The sequence below is a fragment of the Narcine bancroftii genome, chromosome 3 (genome assembly GCF_036971445.1).
Source record: "Narcine bancroftii isolate sNarBan1 chromosome 3, sNarBan1.hap1, whole genome shotgun sequence".
Classification (NCBI taxonomy): domain Eukaryota; kingdom Metazoa; phylum Chordata; class Chondrichthyes; order Torpediniformes; family Narcinidae; genus Narcine; species Narcine bancroftii.
The window spans coordinates 49,761,120-49,782,836 of NC_091471.1; the positions used below are offsets into that span (position 1 = coordinate 49,761,120).

At 42.2% G+C, this 21,717-nt stretch overlaps 1 long non-coding RNA gene across 1 annotated transcript; it reads right to left on the bottom strand.

Annotated features, from left to right (window-relative positions):
* Positions 1-747: 747 nt before the first annotated feature.
* Positions 748-21,455, bottom strand: LOC138756101 (uncharacterized). The gene is made up of 3 exons (XR_011352747.1): positions 21,278-21,455; positions 5,802-5,901; positions 748-939 (listed from the first exon to the last, which is right to left on the bottom strand). It is a non-coding gene; the product is annotated as an uncharacterized lncRNA (long non-coding RNA).
* Between the last annotated feature and the right edge of the window lie 262 nt (positions 21,456-21,717).

Sequence of the window (21,717 nt, forward strand, 5' to 3'; positions counted from 1 at the left end):
GTGATGCCTACTTAGCCCCCTGCTCTACTTACGATATACCTATGACTGTGTGACTTGGTATGACAACAACATTATCTACAAATTTGCTGACAACACCACAGTAGTGGGATATATAAAAAGGGGCAATGAGTCAGCATGCAGGAGTGAGATTGAAAACTTGGCTGAATGATGTAGAAACAACAATCTCACACAAAATGTCACCAAGAGCAAGGAGCTGATTGTGGACTTCAGGAAAGCAAAGCCAGACATGTATGATCCAGTGATCATTGAGGGAATCAGAGGTGGAGAAGGTGAGCAAATTTAATTTCCTGGGAGTCCCTTCCTCAGAGGATGTTTCCTGGATCCAACATACTAACTTCATAATGAAGAAATCACATCAGTGCTTCTACTTTGTCAGTAGTTTATGAAGGTTCAGTATGACATCAAAAACCTGAAAAACTTCTACCAATGTGTAGTGGAAAATGTGTTAACCAGTTGCATTATGGCCTGGTATGGGGGCACCAATACCTCTGAGCGCAAAGCCCTGCAAAAGGTAGTGGACAAGCCCAGGATATCACAGGAAAAACTCTGTAACGTACAGTTTGCTTACATTTCTTTCTCTGGTATTTCTTTTTGTTAGTGCAGTTTATAATTCCCAATAAGTTGAAATTCTTCCTAGTCTCGCAGGATAGAGAATCTCAGGGCTGTATGTAATGTTATGTTGGTACACTGACAATAAATCTGAATTTTGAACATGAGTCATATTAATTTCATTTTCATATTCTTTATTGTTTGAACCCTGAGATTAAATTTTCCATTTCATTATGTGGTTTGATTAACATCCAATTACGACTGTACACGAGGCAACTGTTCCATTGATCCAATTTTCATATTGAATAACATACAGTTGCTCAAACATTCACTATTGAAAGAAATTTGGTGGACACGTCTTTCGGGCCCCTGGAAGGAAACGACAGATATCCTATGGTTACAGAGCGGCAGAGTTGTCCCACTTTACAAAGCCGAGCAAAATCTTTGTGATCAATACAGGAAATCAATAATAGACAGTGACAAGTATACTTTTTCAGATATTTTAGTGTTCACTATGTTAAATGTTCACTATGTTATTTCCCAAAGGTTTTGAATTGTGCCGTGTATAATAATGTACCATCCTCTGTCACCATTCTGTTATTTTATTCTAAAGGCTATTCTTTTTTCATCCTTTTTTTAGCAAAGTTTTACTGTTAGATTGGAATCAGTGTGGAATACCCATATGTACTGAAGAAACTCAGCAGATCACATAGCTCAGCAGGTGATGAAGCGCCCAGGCCCAAAACATTTGTTACCCTTTATTTCCAATGAATGCTGCATGACCTGATGAGTTTCTCCAGCACTCAACCCCAGCATCTGCAGACTTCCCTGTTTAACAAATTGGCTCATCTTTGGGCCTTGAGATGGGAGAAGATCCTTCTCTCTGGTTGGAGGATCCCTAAGCCTGGTGATCAAAAGTCAAAGGGCAGAGGATGAATACAGTTCTGGGAACTTGAGGTCAGGACATGGGGAGGTTATGGAGGTTGGGTCAAGAATGCCAGAACTAAGAGACCAGATGATGGTGTCAGGAGAATAGGTTGAATCTAGAAATCTCAGGATGGGGGCTGATTAGAAGTGACTGTAATTCGGAGTATATGAGTGTGCATTTATCTAGGGCAAGGAGAAGGACTCCTGTTCTTTCTGGCCCCATGTTCATATAGTTTGGTTGGAATAATTCCATAAGGTTGGTTTCTTGTAGTAGAGTCTGTGTGGTGCACTGGACAGCCAAAGAAATCTCAAACCACGTCTGTGTACAGATGCAAAGGTTTTATTGCCTGCTTCATTCATGACAAAGGTAACTTTCTGAGTTTGTCCTTAACAATGTATTCATGCTGAACATCTGAAAAGGCTTAGGATTGAGGAAAGGGGAGGGGGTGTCAGAGGGATGTGCAATGCATGAAGAAATGGCATTAACTCTTATTGGCATTAGGCCATATATGCATTATGACCATATGGGTTCCTTTACCTGATGTTGATGCTGGATTGGAATTACAATGGGTTTGGATGCAATAATTTAATATGACAAACATCGGGATAATGATTTCTGCTCCATATGTCATTTCAATACATCAGTTGAATTATGGAGATCATCTGAACTATGAATGTGAAGTCTGCATGGTTTTGAACCTCTAAATTGTATTTCAACCATTTTTATGGTGTAATCCTTGTTCATGTATTTGGGAAGGGAGGGAGTGCTGTGATTTCCTTCCATTTTGAATGTGGACAGCAAGAAACACTGTACAAAAATTTTACTAATGGTACATCGAATATCACAAACTCATTGAATGATCAGGAATGGTCAGCTATACATAGTTGTCTCTATCCACCAAATTAAGGGGCAACTTTTTCACATAGAGGAAGCTATAGAGGCACATGTAATTACAACATTTAAAAAACATTTAGACAGGGAAGGTTTAAATGGTTATGGGCTACATGCAGACAAATTGGACAAGCTCAGATCAGGAACTTGGTTGGCACAGACATGTTGGGCTGAAGGGCCTGTATCTATGCTGTATAACTCTATGACTATGCTCAGTTAGTAGATTTTGGATCTATCCCTCATTATAAGAAAGTACCAGAAACTATTCATGTTTTATTCCTGTGCTAGTTTTCTTTTCTGCTTGGCAATAGAGTACGTTTCCGATTATCGGAAAATCACTTAACCAAAATTTTCAGTTATCTAAATTTTTTTCCAGTGGCAACATGACTTCACAAGTTGAATATTTTTTTTTTTCACTCAACATCCTCATGTGGGGCTCTGACGTGATGTTAGCGACAGTGAGTGACTGGAGGAAGTTGGCAGGTCAGGCAACGCATGGGGAGATTGACCTCATTTCAGGTAACTCCCTCCCCTCTCTCTTTCCATTTCTTCTTTACCCTCCACTGTCCCCAGAGTCAGCATCAGAACAAATCTAATTGGAGAGCATTAGGGTAACCGCGGTGGGCACTGAATGTTTGAGGGGGAAGGTGGCAGAAGTGGGGACTTCAGGCTCCTGTGTAGGTTCAGCAATAGCGGTGGGGAGGTATCTGGGGTCAGAGTGGGGATCTCGGCCTCTGGGCAGGTTCAACGATGGTATTGGGGATGCATCTGAGATTGGAGCAGGAACCTTGGACTCCTGGACAGGTTCAGGAAGGCGGTGGGGAGGTGTTGGGGATCAGCAACGGCAGATCCAAGTATTCTGCTGATGGTACTGGGCTGCTTAAAGCCATTTCTCAGTCATCCAAGGAATGCAGTTAAGCAAATGCATATCTGGTCCTGAGCAGTTCAGATAATTAGAAATGTACAGTACTGAAAAATAAGAACGGTAAGGTTACTATTATGGGGGTATATTATAGGCCTCCAAATGGGGAAAGGGAACTAGAAGAGCAAATGTGCAAGGAAATAGGTGAGATGTGCAGTAGAAATAAGGTGGTGTTAGTTGGGGATTTCAATTTTCCAAACATGGATTGGGAAACGCAGTCAGTAAAAGGGCAGGATGCATTGTGTTCAGGATTGCTTTTTGCAGCAATATATTGAGACACCAACTAGTGGGGGAGCAGTGTTAGATCTGTGGTTAGGGAATGCAATGGGGCAGGTGACGGAGGTGAGCATTGGAGAGAACTTCGGATCCAGTGATCATGGGTCCATTATCTTTAGCTTAATGTTGGAAAGGGATAGGTCAGTCCGAGGTTGAAGGTCTTCGAGTGGGGGTAGGCCAGATTTGGAGAAATGAGAAGGAATTTGCAGAGAGTTGTGTGGGCTGATCTTTTTTGCCGGAAAGGATGTAGAGGAAATTTGGGGGGCATTTAGGGGTGAGATTATGAGAGTACAGGATCTTTATGTTCCAGTGAGGCCGAAGGGGAAGACTAAAGGTTTGAGGGAGCCGTGGTTTTCTGGTGAAATTAAGAATTTGGTTCGGGACAAGAGGGAGGCCTATACCAAATATAAAAAAACAAGGGATTGAGGAGATGTATGGTCATTACTTAGATTGCAGGAAGAACCTTAAGAGGGAAATTAGAAAGGCAAAAAGAAGGTATGAGGTGTCCATAGCTAATAAGGCAAAGGTGAATCCTAAGGGTATTTACAGATATGTGTACAGTAAAAGGAGGGTTAAGGATAGAATAGGTCCACTGGATGATGGGACCGGTAAACTATGTCAGGAACCTTATGAGATGGGAGAAATATTGAACAATTTTTTCTTGTCCGTATTCACGAGGGAAAAGGACATTGGGCTATATGAGATAAGAGAAGTAAAGGGCTTAGTTATGGAAAGGATAGGGATTAGTAAAGCGAGAATTTTGGAGCTTCTATGGTCAATAAAGGTGGATAAGTTTCCTGGTCCTGATGGGATTTTTCCCAGGACTTTAAGGGAGGTCAGGGAACAAATAGCGGGGGCACTGACAGTGATTTTTCAAAGATCACTGGAGGAGGGAATGGTACCACAGGATTGGAGGGTTGCGAATGTAGTTTCATTGATCAAAAAAGGCAGTAGGTGGAGGCCAAGTAATTATCGTCCAGTAAGTTTGTCTTCGGTGGTGGGGAAGGTTATGGAGGGTATTCTTCAAGATAGTATATATGCATATCTGGATAGGCAGGGTTTGATTAGGAGCACCCAGAATGGGTTTGTACAAGGAAAGTCATGTTTGATAAACCTTGTTGAATTTTTTGAGGAAGCGACAAAAAAGGTGGATGTAGGTAGAGCGGTTGATGTGATCCATTTGGATTTTAGTAAGGCTTTTGATAAGGTTCCACATGGAAGGTTAATAAGGAAGGTTCAGCCACTAGGAATTAGTAGAGAGATTGTGACATGGGTTCAGAGGTGGCTGGGAGATAGACAGCAGAGAGTCATGGTGGACAACTGTATGTCAGGTTGGAAGCCTATGACAAGTGGGGTGCTTCAGGGATCGGTGCTGAGTCCCTTGTTGTTTATCATTTATACTAATGATTTAGAGGAGGGTGTGGTTAACTGGGTAAGCAAATATGCAGATGATACGAAAATAGGGGGAGTGGTGGATAGTGAGGTAGATTTTCTTCGATTACAGAAGGATTTGGTTTGTTTGGAAGAGGGGGCTGAAAGATGGCAGATGGAATTCAATGTAGACAAGTGTGAGGTGTTGCATTTCGGTAAAAATAACCAGAAATTTAAGATTGAGTACTTAAAATACTTAGAATTAGTTATATCTAATGTAACATGCAATAGTTGCACATATATTGATTTGGAAAGTAAGTTTTATGAGCCAAGGTTAGCAGAGCTGAGACTTTTTTCTTTGGAGCGCAGAAGGATGAGAGGAGACCTAATAGAGGTCTACAAGATTATGAGGTGCATAGATAGGGTGCACAGCCAGCACCTGTTTCCCAGGGCAGGAATGGCAGACACCAGAGAACATGAGTACAAAGTGAAGGGAGGGAAGTTTAGGGGTAATTTTTTTTTACACAGAAAGTTGTGGGTGCCTGGAATGCCTTCCCAGGGATGGTGGTGGAGGCTGAAACGTTAGGAGCATTTAAGAGAATCCTAGACAGGCCCATGGATGGAATAAAACTAGAGGATTACAGGGTGGGGATGATTTAGTACTTTTATAAAAGGAATATATAGCTCGGCACAACATCGAGGGCCAAAGGGCCTGTAGTGTGCTGTAATGTTCTATGTTCTCTATTAATCCACACTATTAAATAGTTTCTTTATTGGCTTTCATTTTAAATCCTTCAGTAATATTACTAATGTTGCAAGATGTTTGGCAGCAAGCAATCCTACCAGAGAATTGAAGATGATCAATTCATTATTTCAGCAGAATGGTACCGATCAGTGCTCCAGCGATAAACAACATTCCAGTGGTGATTACAGTCAGAGGGCCCTATGGCAAACATACAAATCAGAGTTATGAAACACAATCTGATAACATTACTGTGGAGAGAGTTAGTAAACTATGTTTTAATTATTTGATTCATTGAAGGTTTCAAACTTTCATCATTCTTCGTTTTGCAACACCTTCTCAACCCCAGCATGAAACTCAGTTACAAAGATCCAGACCAATTCCTTCACCCATCCAATGGAATGATAAATAAAAAGGCAGAATTTTCACAGATGGTCATTATTTCACACTTCAGGTATTTAAAAAAAAACCTAAGGTTGTTTCAAGAGACCAATTATTCTGTATTCTACCAAACATATTAAATAACTCATTGTATGTTAACCTGCTACCTGTAAAAGATCTTGTTTTGTACACTTCTTTCCCTCAGCTTCTGCTGAACACGAGGTGGTTAACAAATTATTTTCTTCAAGGTTAGATAACCAAAGTTTGTGGACTCTTGTTATTCTTGTTTTCTATACTGCAGCTATTCCCAACGCAGTCTCTATGGCCTCCCTGGAGGCCACAGCCATTTAAGTAAAAAGCCTTATTTTCATTTCTCCTCACATAACATAATTTTTAAAAATTATGTAGTCAGTAGGAGAGATGTACAGAAGAAACCAAAGCTTAACTGCTTCACAAGAAAGGGGTCCCATAAATTCTAAGGGGCCATAGTCAAAAAAAGGTTGAAAATGGTGATTCCAAAGCAAAACATTAGTAATAATTTTAGGTTAGAATAGTGACTGAAAATTGTCAAGATTAGCTACTCTTTATATTTACTGCTGCAACTTAGTTTACTGGTCTGTCAATTCATTTCATTCAGTCTCCCAACTTACAAATCGAGAATTTATATATTTTTTGTGGTGACAAGTGGTGTATCTCAGGGATTGGTGTTGGGTCCCTTGTTGTTTGTCATTTACATTAATGATTTGGATGATGAAATGGTAAATTAGATGAGTAAATATGCAGATGATACAAAAATAGGGGGAGTTGTGGATAGTGAAGATGGTTTTCGGAGACTGTAGAAGGATTTAGAAGAGTGGGCTGAAAAATGGCAGATGGAGTTTAATGTAGATAAGTGCTTCATTTTGGGAAGAATAATCAAACCAGGACATATGCAGTGAAGAGGAGGGCATTGAGGAATGCAGAGGAACAGAGAGATCTTGGAATAATGGTTCATTGTTCTTTGAAAGTGGAATCTCATGTCGATCGAGTGATGAAGAAGGCTTTTGGTATGCTGGCCTTTATAAATCAAAGCATAAAATATAGGAGTTGGGAAGTGATGTTGAGACTATTCAAGGCATTGAGGAGGCCAAATTTAGAATGCTGCGTGTAGTTCTAGTCCTCAAATTATAGGAAGGATATCAATAAGGTAGAGAGGGTATAGCGAAGATTTACTAAAATGTTGCCTGGATTGCAATATCTAGAATACAAAGAAAGATTGATTAGACTGGGTCTTTATTCATTGGAGCGTAGAAGGTTGAGGGGGGATTTGATAGAGGCATATAAAATTATGAGGGGGATTGATCGAGTAGATGTGAATAGGCTCTTTCCCTTGAGGGTAGGTGAGATTGAAACTAGAGGTCATGAGTTAAGGTCTAGGGGCAAAAGTTTAGAAGTAACACAGGAGGGAACCTCTTCTCTCGGAGAGTGGTGGCTGAGTGGAATGATTTTCTAGAAGAAGTGGATGAAGCAAGGTCAATTTTGTCATTTAAGGAAAAGTTGGATAGGTGCATGGATGTGATGGGATTTGAGGGTTATGTGCAGAGGGCAGGTAAGTGGGACTAGAGGAGATCACTTAAATCGATACGGACTAGAGGGGCCGAGATGGCCTGTTTCCATACTGTGATAGTTATATGGTTATCTCTAAATGACATGGTGCCTGCAGAATGCAAAAACCATTTGCAGTTGTGGACAACAGTCCATCTGTAAAGCCCCACAATGACCTCTGGAGTCAGAGCAGACCAGAATATGAAAGCTGTTAAAACAACTTCACAGTAACTACTGCAAACCTTTAAGTCAGTCCATGAAAATATGTGACCAATTTCTTTTGGCCATTTGCCCAAATATCACTTTTTTGTTTTGTGTAAAATATTTCATTACATTTTTGTTAGATGTCTGTAACCACTTTAAAGCCACAATATGACTGCCAGCTGAAGTTCTCAAAAGTTCAGCATTTACTATTGTCCTAGGGTTAATGAATTTTACCTACAATGTGAATGTGGTGAATTCAATATAATTGAAACATGATTTATAGTAGAAATTACAAGTGTTTCTGACAAAATATGGGATCTTCACCCAATTTATTGAACAGATCTAACAGCCAATGTTCAGGAATGCAAGTGTTAGAATCAATCAGAAGGTGGCAGCCTTCTTTAACTTAAAATACAGTATAAGAAACAGAAATCGAAGTAAAACTCCTTGGGTTGGCTTCCTTACTCAACAAGATGATAACTGAATTTTCAAAGTAATCCATATTCTTCCCTTAATCCTATATCCATTGACACACCTAGTTTGTGAATCAGTCAATCTCAGCCTTGAGTGACTGAGCATCTTCATTTGCCACTACCCCAAATCTCTGTGAATATCAACATTAACATCTCTATCCAGTTAACTGGGAAAATTTTACACTTTCCACATTATGTTCCATCTTGCACCACCTTGCATATTGATATGTTTTTGCAGGTTCACTGTGCCCACCTCAGCCCATATTCCCATTTAATTTTGGAAATTAATTTAACTTAGATATATTTTTCATGGTGTTCTTTCTGAAATCATTCATATTTATTGTAAATGGCTGAGATTTAAATATTGATCCTTGTATTTCATGCATGATCGCTTAATAATGGAGCAAACAATAGTGTATGACAAACCACCAACTAGAAATCTACTTTATTAAATTCACACTTATGAATTCTATCAATTAAAAAAAGTTACACTATATTATCTCCATCCACTAGAAACCCAAACTTATGTAACAACTCTTGTGTAAGACCTTGTTCACTCATTTTCAGTAAATCCACCAGCTTTGGTTCCTCCTTTTTAATTCTGCCTGCTGTCACTTCAAATAAAGAACTAATATAGTTGTCAAATATAATTTCCTCTTCATGAAACAACATTAACTCAAGCTAATCATATCTAATTTTTTTAGAAGACAGAATCATCTATTGCCCTTCCATCCATCTCATTTACAACCCAGGGATGTAAATAAAACATGAGGTCAAGGGAATATGAATGAATGGGCTTCTTGCTTACCATAAACTGCTCCCCCATGACACTGTTCAGCAAAAATTTTTGCCTCCTGAACACTCTTGGGTGTATTTATGGATTTTGGACTGCTTTTCACAAAAGAATTTCCTATCCTTCACTGTTATTTAGATGCAATCAATTTTTTGTTATTCCCTGTCATATTTTAAGTCGACTTCAAACATGCAAAATTGTGAAGTGCAACATTTAATTGAACATTTATTTTCTGAATTGGCTCTTGGACTTCTTTCCTACTGATCTTGCAGCAGTCAGTGACCAAAGTGGTGAAAGGTTTCACCAGGACATTGCGACCCTGGAAAAGCAGTATCAGAGCAGCCGGAATCCATCAATGGTGGCCAACTATTGTCGGACACTGACAAGAGAGGCATCAGATGCTGAGTACAGACCAAACTCAACAGGAAAACATTTTTAGGTCAGTCGAATGATGCAATATGTCAGCTATATCATGCTAAATTCAACAGAAGTTAATTTAATGATTATCCAACTTCATCAGGAAGCAAACCTTGCGAAAAAAAATAGTTGTCCACTGTAATCAGCGATTGGAGAAAAAAAATTCTATGTGTTTGTGGGGCAATCATGCACTCAGTCTGTAAAGTAATTGAGCTTCCTCGTAGATGGTTATCTATGATGGCCATCAAATATCTATTTATATTGATCCTATTAACAAGTATTTGGCCCATCCTCATTTTCCAGATTTTAAACTTTGAGTTTGAAAAGGCAGGTGTCAAAAGCTAATGACTGAAACCAATTATTTTGAAATCCTTGAACCCTGTATTATAACATGACTAAAAAGATGCACCTGTATGAACCAAATTCTAAGGTGTTCCATCTTGATGACTCCTTACCCACTTAACGTCCCGGTGATGGAGCCATGCCTGCCTATGTTGGCTGAGGCACTTGGCCACACTGTTAGACATCAGCGACACCTCTTCTTCACTGGGCTTCTCCGGAGCGACACGTTCAACCACCACAACCACCAGGACCAGAAACATCAGGACCCCCCCCAACTGCTTTTTCCCCTTGTCAAAAAACATTGGGACCATGCCGTTGAGGAGCCGCACGGCACCGCTGGGACTTCGCACCCTCATTTCACCGACCGCGTCTGCAACCAGATGCTGCAGGTCCTCCTTTGGCACCGGTCCCAGGGATTCCCCGTTCCCCGGCCTGGAGAGCGGGTGGCTTCACTCCAATACTGGCCGTGATGAGCTTCCTTGCCAGGTCGCCGCACTCCAGGTCGACGCTGCCTGGTGCTATTCGCAGGAGATCGCTCAGCGCTTTCTCTGCCAGCTCCATGTGGCGTGATGTGTGCGAGGGCCAGACACGGTCCACTGAGAAAAGCAGTTGTCGGCTTCGAATTCAATGCTTCCTCCTTTTGCAGAACCTTCAACGCCCTCACTTTTATGAAAAGATAGCAGGGTGGAACACCGCCAACTCTACCAAATAAAAATCCCTGACCAGGGGAATTACAGAAGGAAGGGTCAAAACTCCCCAAAGATTAAATATGATAGCGGAGCCTCCATCCAAATCTCACTCATGTAGAATGTTTTGATTTATCAGAGCCCCTCAATGCTGTGTAATCGGCCCCTCTGCAAAACTCCCTGCACACTCATGAGTGAAAGCAAAACGTAACTCCAGCCTCATCTATACACAAGATTGGAGGCAAAAACATAGCTCCAACTTCATCTACACTCAACAATGGAGCCAAAACGTAGCTCCAACTTCATCTATACTCAAAAATGGTGGCAAAACGTAGCTCCTACTTCATCTATACTCAACAATGAAGCCAAAATATAGCTCCAACTTGATCTATACTCAACAATGGAGCCAAAACATAGCTCCAACTTCATCTACACTCAACAATGGAGCCAAAACATAGCTCCAACTTCATCTATACTCAACAATTGAGCCAAAACATAGCTCCAACTTCATCTATACTCAACAATGGAGCCAAAATATACCTCCAACTTCATCTACACTCAACAATGGAGTCAAAGCGTAGCTCCAACTTCATCTATACTCAACATTGGAGGCAAAGCGTAGCTCCAACTTCATCTATACTCAACATTGAAGGCAAAATGTAACTCCAACTTCATCTATACTCAACAATGGAGCCAAAACATAGCTCCAACTTCATCTATACTCAACATTAGAGGCAAAGCATAGCTCCAACTTCATCTACACTCAACAATGGAGCCAAATCGTAGCTCCAACTTCATCTATACTCAACAATGGAGCCAAATCGTAGCTCCAACTTTATTTTTAGGTCAGTCGAACGATGCAATGCGTCAGCATTATCATGCTAAATTCAACAGAAGTTAATTTAATGATTATCCAACTTCATCAGGAAGCAAACCTTGCGAAAAAAAATAGTTGTCCACTGTAATCAGCGATTGGAGAAAAAAAATTCTATGTGTTTGTGGGGCAATCATGCACTCAGTCTGTAAAGTCATTGAGCTTCCTCGTAGATGGTTATCTATGATGACCATCAAATATCTATTTATATTGATCCTATTAACAAGTATTTGGCCCATCCTCATTTTCCAGATTTTAAACTTTGAGTTTGAAAGGGCAGGTGTCAAAAGCTAATGACTGAAACCAATTATTTTGAAATCCTTGAACCCTGTATTCTTCTTTGGCTTGGCTTCGCGGACGAAGATTTATGGAGGGGGTAAAAAGTCCACGTCAGCTGCAGGCTCGTTTGTGGCTGACCAGTCCGATGCGGGACAGGCAGACACGATTGCAGCGGTTGCAAGGGAAAATTGGTTGGTTGGGGTTGGGTGTTGGGTTTTTCCTCCTTTGCCTTTTGTCAGTGAGGTGGGCTCTGCGGTCTTCTTCAAAGGAGGCTGCTGCCCGCCAAACTGTGAGGCGCCAAGATGCACGGTTTGAGGCGTTATCAGCCCACTGGCGGTGGTCAATGTGGCAGGCACCAAGAGATTTCTTTAGGCAGTCCTTGTACCTTTTCTTTGGTGCACCTCTGTCACGGTGGCCAGTGGAGAGCTCGCCATATAATACGATCTTGGGAAGGCGATGGTCCTCCATTCTGGAGACGTGACCCATCCAGCGCAGCTGAATCTTCAGCAGCGTGGACTCGATGCTGTCGACCTCTGCCATCTCGAGTACCTCGACGTTAGGGGTGTGAGCGCTCCAATGGATGTTGAGGATGGAGCGGAGACAACGCTGGTGGAAGCGTTCTAGGAGCCGTAGGTGGTGCCGGTAGAGGACCCATGATTCGGAGCCGAACAGGAGTGTGGGTATGACAACGGCTCTGTATACGCTTATCTTTGTGAGGTTTTTCAGTTGGTTGTTTTTCCAGACTCTTTTGTGTAGTCTTCCAAAGGCGCTATTTGCCTTGGCGAGTCTGTTGTCTATCTCATTGTCGATCCTTGCATCTGATGAAATGGTGCAGCCGAGATAGGTAAACTGGTTGACCGTTTTGAGTTTTGTGTGCCCGATGGAGATGTGGGTGTGTTCTCGCACCAACCCTCTTTTCAATCTTCTTCAGCATGATGCTGAACCAAGCCATGAAAGACCCCAACAATGAAGACGCTGTTTACATCCGGTACCGCACGGATGGCAGTCTCTTCAATCTGAGGCGCCTGCAAGCTCACACCAAGACACAAGAGAAACTTGTCCGTGAACTACTCTTTGCAGATGATGCCGCTTTAGTTGCCCATTCAGAGCCAGCTCTTCAGCGCTTGACGTCCTGCTTTGCGGAAACTGCCAAAATGTTTGGCCTGGAAGTCAGCCTGAAGAAAACTGAGGTCCTCCATCAGCCAGCTCCCCACCATGACTACCAGCCCCCCCACATCACCCTGTATTATAACATGACTAAAAAGATGCACCTGTATGAACCAAATTCTAAGGTGTTCCATCTTGATGACTCCTTACCCACTTAACGTCCCGGTGATGGAACCATGCCTGCCTATGTTGGCTGAGGCACTTGGCCACACTGTTAGACATCAGCGACACCTCTTCTTCACTGAGCTTCTCCGGAGCGACACGTTCAACCACCACAACCACCAGGACCAGGAACATCAGGACCCGCCCCAACTGCTTTTTCCCCTTGTCAAAAAACATCAGGGCCATGGCATTGAGGAGCCGCACGGCATCGCTGGGACTTCGCACCCTCATTTCACCGACCGCGTCTGCAACCAGACGCCGCAGGTCCTCCTTTGGCACCGGTCCCAAGGATTCCCTGTTCCCCGGCCTGGAGAGTGGGCAGCTTCGTTCCAATACTGGCCTTGATGAACTTCCTTGCCAGGTCGCCGCACTCCAGGTCGACGCTGCCTGGTGCTATTCGCAGGAGATCGCTCAGCGCTTTCTCTGCCAGCTCCATGGCGTGTGATGTGTGTGTTGGCCAGACACGGTCCACTGAGAAAAGCAGTTGTCGGCTTCGAATTCAATGCTTCCTCCTTTTGCAGAACCTTCAACGCCCTCGCTTTTATTAAATGGAAATCTAATTCTCTAAACCCACAGCAAAATGGTTTTCATTTTCAATTGGACCTTAATGTTGGGGATTTCCAGTGGCATTTTTTTCTTTCACAGATTATTCTCTGCCTTTGAGGGTGGTGGAAGCCAGATCATTGGATATATTTAAGGTAGAGAGAGGTAGATATTTGAACGATGAAGGACTTGAAGATTATGGGGAACTGTCATGGAAGAAATATTGAGACCAGTATAGATCAGCCATAATCATACTGAATGGTAGAACAAGCCAGAGGGCCATCTCACACCTCTTGTGTCCTTGTGCACACTATAATCCATGCTAGGAATATCACAGCTAACAATGGGCTTTTGCACATAAAGTATTGGGAATTAGAAACATGAGAGATTGCAGATGCTGGAACCTGGGGCAAAAAGCAAACTCACAGAGGAGCCAAGTGGGACAGTCGACATCTGTGAGGACAAAGGGATGGTTGACATTGTGATTTGAGACCCAGTATCTGGAGAGAAGATAATCAGAAAAAAGAGGTGAGAGGGAGGAATGAAGCAGGGTCTGGTGGGCGATTGGTGGGAACAGCTGAAGAGGGAAATGATGGGAAGATGGTGCTGTGTGGAGAAAGGGGAAGGAGGAAGTAAAACACTTGGGAAATAGTAGCTGATGGATGATAGGTAGAGTCAGACAAGGAGATTTTTTTTACAAAGCGGATAGAGCCAGATTGGTAGTGGGAAGGGTGGAGGTACATATAAAAGTGAGAAGATAATATGGAAACACACAAGGCTGCAGATGCTGAAAATTGATAAGTAAGGAAGGTGGTAGGTTGAACCAGATAAAGGAAAGAAGACGGGTACATGGAACTAATTGGCGGAGGAAATATGAGATCCAAAAGGTACATTTTGTGGGTTTTAGTGAGATAGACCGAGGTGGAAGATAGGAATGAAACTGAGTGACAAGCAGCTGTGGGAGATTTGGGGGGAAAAATGAGATGGAAGAGCTTTGGGATTTCACAAGGATAGAGAAAGGAACACGAGATGTAGATGCCATTGAGTAATAGACTACTTAAGTGAAATGTGAAGTGTTTGCTGTTCTACTCATTTGCAGTTGGCCTGTCTGGCAGTGGAGAAGATTAAGGGCAGACAGGTCAGTATGCGATTCAGAAAGGGAAGTTCAAGATGGCCATTGCAAACCCAGTAAAGGTATTCCGTAAAACAGCTGCCTAGTCTGCACTTAGTCCTGCTGATAAAGAGGCAACCATATCAGAAGTACAAAATACAGTAGATGAGATTGAACAAGGTGTGGTGAGTGTTTGCCTGGATGGTGCAGAAAGCAGAGGAGTAGGGACTCCTCTCTGCTCATTTCTTTCACCTGCAGAACACCCAGATTGTGGGGAAGGAGCTGGGGCAGTGGGGGGGAGGGTAGGGATGAACAAGGGAATCAGAGAGATTGTGGTCCCAGCAGAAAGCTGGGGAGAGGAAGCTGTGACTGGATGCTGTTGCAGCAGGTGGAAATGCTGAAAAAGGATGATGTGCTACTTCAGAAAGCTGGTTGGTTAAAGGTGAGGACACTGTCCTGACTTGGGGAAAGGGAGTTGAGTGCAGAGGTTCAGGAAATGGAGTAAAAATGAACAAGGGTTGTAATATTGTGAATCTTTTGGCATTTGCGAGTGCGAGGATTGTGGGTTCAAATTCCTCTCTAAGTGATCAAGACGAAGCTTTCCTCAGCTACATTTTATTTGAGCATTTACATCAAATTGATTGAGCACTAAAGGAGCTTTAGTAAAGATACCCTTTAAAAGATGTTTAAAAAATAATAAACATGCCATAATTGTTCCTATGGGAATAATAATTCTGTATTGAAAACTGTCTGTGCATCATGGGGTGGCATGGTTGGCGTAGCATTGAGCACAAGGCCTTTACAGCACCAGCAATCGGGACCAGGGTTCGAATCCCACGCTGTATGTGAGGAGTTTGTACGTTCTCCCCATGTCTGCGTGGATTTTCCCCGTGGGTTCTGGTTTCCTCCCATCTTTCAAAATGTACAAGGGTTGTAGGTTAATTGGGTGTAAACTGGACAGCACAGACCCATTGGCTGAAATGGCCTGTTATCGTGCTGGATGTCTAAATTTAAAAATAAATTAAAATCATGTAAATAGATGGAAGTTGTGTCTTAGTGAGATAAAATATTGAGTCTGAAGGCAAACCATTAAAAAATACAAAGCTTTTTAAAATCTTCACAAATGACTTTGAGGTCATTCACACCTTAAATTAGTGGATTTGAAGTCCAGAGTTACAGCCATTAATTCAGAGATGCAGTATTAGATTCCTACCATTGAGTACCTTTGCTTCATCCACTACAACATTCAGGATCTTCAAGTCACTTCAATTCCACATCCCATTCCTATCCCTTGAACTCATCTTGAAAATAGATGCAGTGGAGATGAAGACATGTAAAAAAAACTGACATTGGATATAGGGTAGGAATAGGTGTGGTTGAGGTAACTGGAGTCAGTGGGTTTATATCCATAGCAAGCCTATCTCCTGAGACAGAGATAGAGAAATCTCCAAAACAAGGAAGAGAAGTATCAGATATGGTTCAAGTGAATTTCAGTAGAGGGTGTTAACAGATCTGCATGAATGCAGGAGATAGTACTGATGCAAATATCAATGGAGCTGAGAAATAAAGCTCTGAGAGGGTGGTGGAATAGATTTGGAGGAAGGACTGTTCCATTCAGCCAGTAAATAGACAGATTTCCATGGCCCATACAAGTACATAGAAAGAATTGAATGATAGATTGTGCTTCTAAGTGATGAGAGTGTAAGAAGTAAGCTAATTTGGTCCTTGTTCAAGAAAGAAACAGAAGGCCTAACACTTTCCCGATGGTGAATGGAGGAGCAGGGAAACTGAATTCCATGAAAACGATGAGCTGGTTGGGACAAGGGTAATTAAGGTATCGAAATAATGGAGGGCATGAGAGGTGTCCCAGATGTTAGGAATTAAATAAAGGGAGGTTGAATGGAGTCCAGGTACAAACAAATAAGTTTAGAGCGGACAGCATTATTCATTCTACTAGTGCTGTCCTATTTCTGTGTCTTAGCCAAGAGATAGAAGAGTGCAATGTGAGGTTGGGGCACTGTAAGTGGTGGTTATGGAGAGAAAATCTCCGAATATGATGATGTGTGAAAATCTAGGAGATGATGGTCTGGTGTTCAGTCATGGAGTAATGGTTCAGAGGCAATGTGGTCAATTGATGAGAGAAGAAAGAGTTAAATAAAAGAATTAGAAAGTACAGAAAAAGGAGGTTTGGTCAGTTGAAGGGGAAGGGATGGAGTGACATCAGGTCATGGCTGACATTTGGACATCTGCTTTGTGTCAGTGTGAGAAGGCAGCTGCAATAATTTTCTTTACAGCATTGTGAATGTTTTCACTCACTATCACTTACATTACTCATCTGGGACTCTGTCCATGCTCCTGTGACTGTTCCTTGAACTCTTGATTGGCAGACCCCAGTCAATGCGGGTCACCGACATCACTTAATCCACATTGACCAGCAAAGCAGGAGCATCCCAAGGTGTAACCCCGACTCTATTTCTTGTATATCCATGACTATGCACCCAAATGGATCTCTAACCCAATCAACAAATTCACTGAAACTACCACTGTTGTAGGCCAAATAATAGAAAATTATGATTCAGAATAGAGGATGGAGATTGAAAACCTGATTGTGTGTTAGGAACATAGGAACATAGGAAGTAGGAACATGGGTAGGCCAAAAATGGCCCATCGAGCCTGCTCCGCCATTCAATACGATCACGGCTGATCTAATTTATGACCTAACTCCACCTACCTGCCTTCTCCCCATATCCCCTAATTCTCTATCATGCAAAAATTTATCTAACCGAACTTTAAATATGTTTAATGAGGCAGCCTCAACCACTTCCCTGGTTAGAGAATTCCAAACATTCACTACTCTCTGGGAAAAACTATTTTTCCTCATCTCTGTCCTAAATCTACTCCCCCGAATCTTGAGACTGTGTGTCCTCTCGTTTTAGTTTCCCCGGCCAGCTCAAGAAACCTTCCCACATCTATCCTATCCATACCCTTCATAATCCTATATGTTTCTATATATGCCAAAGTCAGCAAGATCAAAGAGTTAATCTTAGGAAGCAGAGCGCTGAGGGAGAGGGATCATGCACCTACTTGCACTGATGGAATGGAGGTTGAACAGGTCTGAACCTTTAAGATCCTGGGAGTTCATACCTCAGAAGACCTCCCCTTATGGACATCTTCAACACATCATTGCAGCAGTCCATTGTACCCACGGTTTTCAAGGCAGCCACCGTTATCTCACTGCTAAAGAGACCACCAGCAATTGGCATCAGTGACTACTGCTCTGAGGCATTGACCTTCACCATTTTGAAACCTCTGATAATGGAATGCATCAAAGTATACCTCCCAGACATTGGTTCGATTTTAATTTGCTTTGAGATGTACCTGTTCCACTGATTATGCTATAGCTTTATACTTCCACTTCATCCTGTCCCATCTGGAGAACGACGCCTTATTCGCCAGGCTAGTCCACTATATGCCACTGTGTAACTGGATTCTGGATTTCCTCACTTCCACACCCCAATAAGTGAGGATTGGCAAGGACATTTTCTCCAGAATCTCCATCAGCACCAGGGCACCACAGGGCTGCATATTTAGCAACCTGCTCTATTCATTTTTACACCTATGACTCTGTAGCTCAGTATGATAACATCATCTACAAATTTGCTGACGATACCACATTCAGTAGGGATGTTGAAAAATTAGATGAATAGTACACTAACAACAATTTTGTACTCAATGTCACCAAAACCAAGGAGCTGATTGTAGACTTTAGGAGGAGAAAACCAAAGATGTATGATCCAGTGATCATTGGGGAACAGAGGTGGAGAGGGTAAGGAAATTAAATTTCTGGGAGTCCTATTTAAGAAGAGCTTTCCTGGACCCAAGGCATGAATCTTGTCATAAAGAAAACAGATCAGTGCCTCTACTTTTGCAGGAGTTTGTGAAGGTGTGATATTTACATCAAAACCTTGGCAAACTTCTACAGGCGCCTAGTGGAAAGTGTGCTGATCAGATGCGTCATGGCACGGTATGGGGGCACCAATACTTCTGATTGAAAGTGTTGCAAAATGTAATGGACACAGCCCAGTAAATTACAGGCAAAACTCTCCCCACCATCAAGAAAACGCTGCCGTTGAATAGCAACGTCAATCATCAAGTATTCTCACCAACATGGACGTGCTCTGTTCTCACAGCTGCCATCAGGAAAGAAATATAGATGCAACAAGACTTGAACCACCAGGTTCAGTAATAATTTCTATCCCACCACCCCCCCCCCCCCCCCACCACACTCTTCTTTTTCTTCTTTGGCTTGGCTTCGCGGACGAAGATTGTGTGTAAATGTTCACGTCAGCTGCAGGCTCGTTTGTGGCTGACAAGTCTGATGCGGGACAGGCAGACATGGTTCCAGCGGTTGCAGGGGAAGATTGGTTGGTTGGGGTTGGGTGTTGGGTTTTTCCTCCTTTGTCTTTTGTCAGTGAAGTGGGCTCTGCGGTCTTCTTCAAAGGAGGTTGCTGCCAGCTGAACTGTGAGGTGCCAAGATGCACGGTTTGAGGTGATATCAGCCCACTGGCGGTGGTCAATGTGGCAGGCACCAAGAGATTTCTTTAGGCAGTCCTTGTATCTCTTCTTTGGTGCATCTCTGTCACGGTGGCCAGTGGAGAGCCCGCCATATAACACGATCTTGGGAAGGCGATGGTCCTCCATTCTGGAGACATGACCTACCCAGCGCAGTTGGATCTTCAGCAGCATGGATTCCATGCTATTAGACTCCTAAACAACAAACTCCATCAGAGACTTGCGTTGTCTACTTTGCACATTATTTATTACTATATTTTTTTCTGAATTGCACAGTCAGTTTCCTCTTTGTTTACATTTCTATCTTGTGTATACGTATCTTTTATTGAGTACAGTTATTTGCATGACTGATAAGTAGAAATTCTCCCTAGCCTGCAGGAAAAAGAATATTAGGGTTCTATGTCATGTATGTACTATGACAATAAATCTGAAATTTGAACTTTGCTGTTCATTGACTTCAGCTCGGAGTTTAATGCTATCATACCCCAGAGGCTGGTGGAGAAGCTGTCCTCACTGGGACTCATCACTCTATTTCATAACTAGACTCTGGACTTCCTTAGAGAAAGATGACAGTCTGTCTGGCTTGGCAGCAGAACTTCGAGCACCATCACGCTGAGCGCTGGGGTGTCTCAAGGCTCTGTGCTCAGCCTGCTTCTCTTCACGCTACTGACCCACACCTGCAAAGCCAGATCCAGCTCCAACAGAGTCATCAAGGTTGCAGATGGCATGACAGTCGTTGGCCTCATCAGCATATTGCACTAAAGAAGAGATCAAAAATCTCATGAAATTGTGTAAGAATAACAACCTAAGTCTCCTGTGGACAAGACAAATGGAGATGATTGTGGACTTCAGGAGGACCAGGAATGACCACCCTCTACTACACATTAATAGCTCAGTAGTGGAAAGAGTGCAAAGCCCCAAGATCGTCAGAGACAACTTAAGAAGAGACTTATCCTGGACACACTTGTCAGGAATGCGCAGCATCAACTGCACTCCTTAGAAGTCTGCTGCATGTAAAGCTACTGACCACCATTCTAACAAGTTTTGCAAAAAGTTGGACAGCTGCATCATAGTGTGATATGCTTGTTGTAGGGCATTGGATTGAAGATCAATCCACAAGACCATCAAAGCAGCAGAGAGGATACCTGGGGTCTCTCTCCTTCCCAATTGATGTGATTTACCGGGATGTTGTCTAAAGAGGGCTCACAACATCAGTGAGACCCGCTACTACCCTGCACACAGCATCTTCCAGCTATTCCCATTAGGAAAGATATAGAGGAATATCAGAGCCAGAACCACCAAACTGAGATATAACTTCTACCTATGGGCAGTGAAATTGTCATAAAACTGATCAGCTGCTCATACCATTCCTCCATAACTCTACTATTTATTTAACAATAATATTTATTATTTAACAATAATATTTATTTTAATATATACTGTGTGTGTATGTGTATATATATATATATATATATAAAATCTGTTTGTGTGTTTGCAATGTTTTAGACAGAAGACTGGAGAACACTGTTTTGTGAGGTAGTGCTCGGACAATCAGATGATAAATGAAATTTAATATAGAACAAAAGACATTACAGCACAATGTATGCACTTTGGCCCACAATGTTGCACTGACTATATATTTAATGCTGACCTACTCGACAATATAAACCTTCTCTACCTCACACAATTTACCCTCTATTTTTCTAGCATCCATGTTCCTGTCAAAGGGTCTTCTAAATCTCCCTATTGAAACAGCTTCCACCACCACCCCAGGCAATGTATTCCAGGCACCCACTATTCTCTGTGTATATATAAAAAAAACTTACCCATGATGTCTCCCTAAACTTTCCTCCCCTCAACTTATACAGATGTTCTTTTGTGTTTGGTACTGTCACCATGTGAAAAATATGCTGTCTATCCACCCAATCTATGCCTCTCACCATCTTATAGACCTCTAAGTCACCTAATAAGGCACACCAACACCTCTACCTTCTAAGGAGTCTGAGGAGATTTGTCATGTCATTGAATCCTTCTTTGGGTATTCTGTGGTTAGTACATTGACTGGTTGCATCACAACCTAGTTTGGTCATTCAAGTAGGCTGTAGGAGATAGTAAACACAGCCAGATCCATCAGAGGTTCTGACCTCCCATGCATTTCAGATATCTATGTGAGGTCCTGCCTCAAGAGCCAACATCATAATGACCCTCATTGCCTTGGTAACAATCTCTTCTGTTACAAGATCAAGCCAGCAATCACAAAGAAGGCATATCACACAGGGGTAAAAAAGATGAACAATTACTTTATTAACAAAAAATTCATCTTCAAACTTTAATTCAAAATCCCCCCAGTTGACAAATGTGACAGGTTCTACAAAAGTTCACAACATCCTTTCTTAATTTTGGCCAATAAAACTGTTTCCTTATCTTTT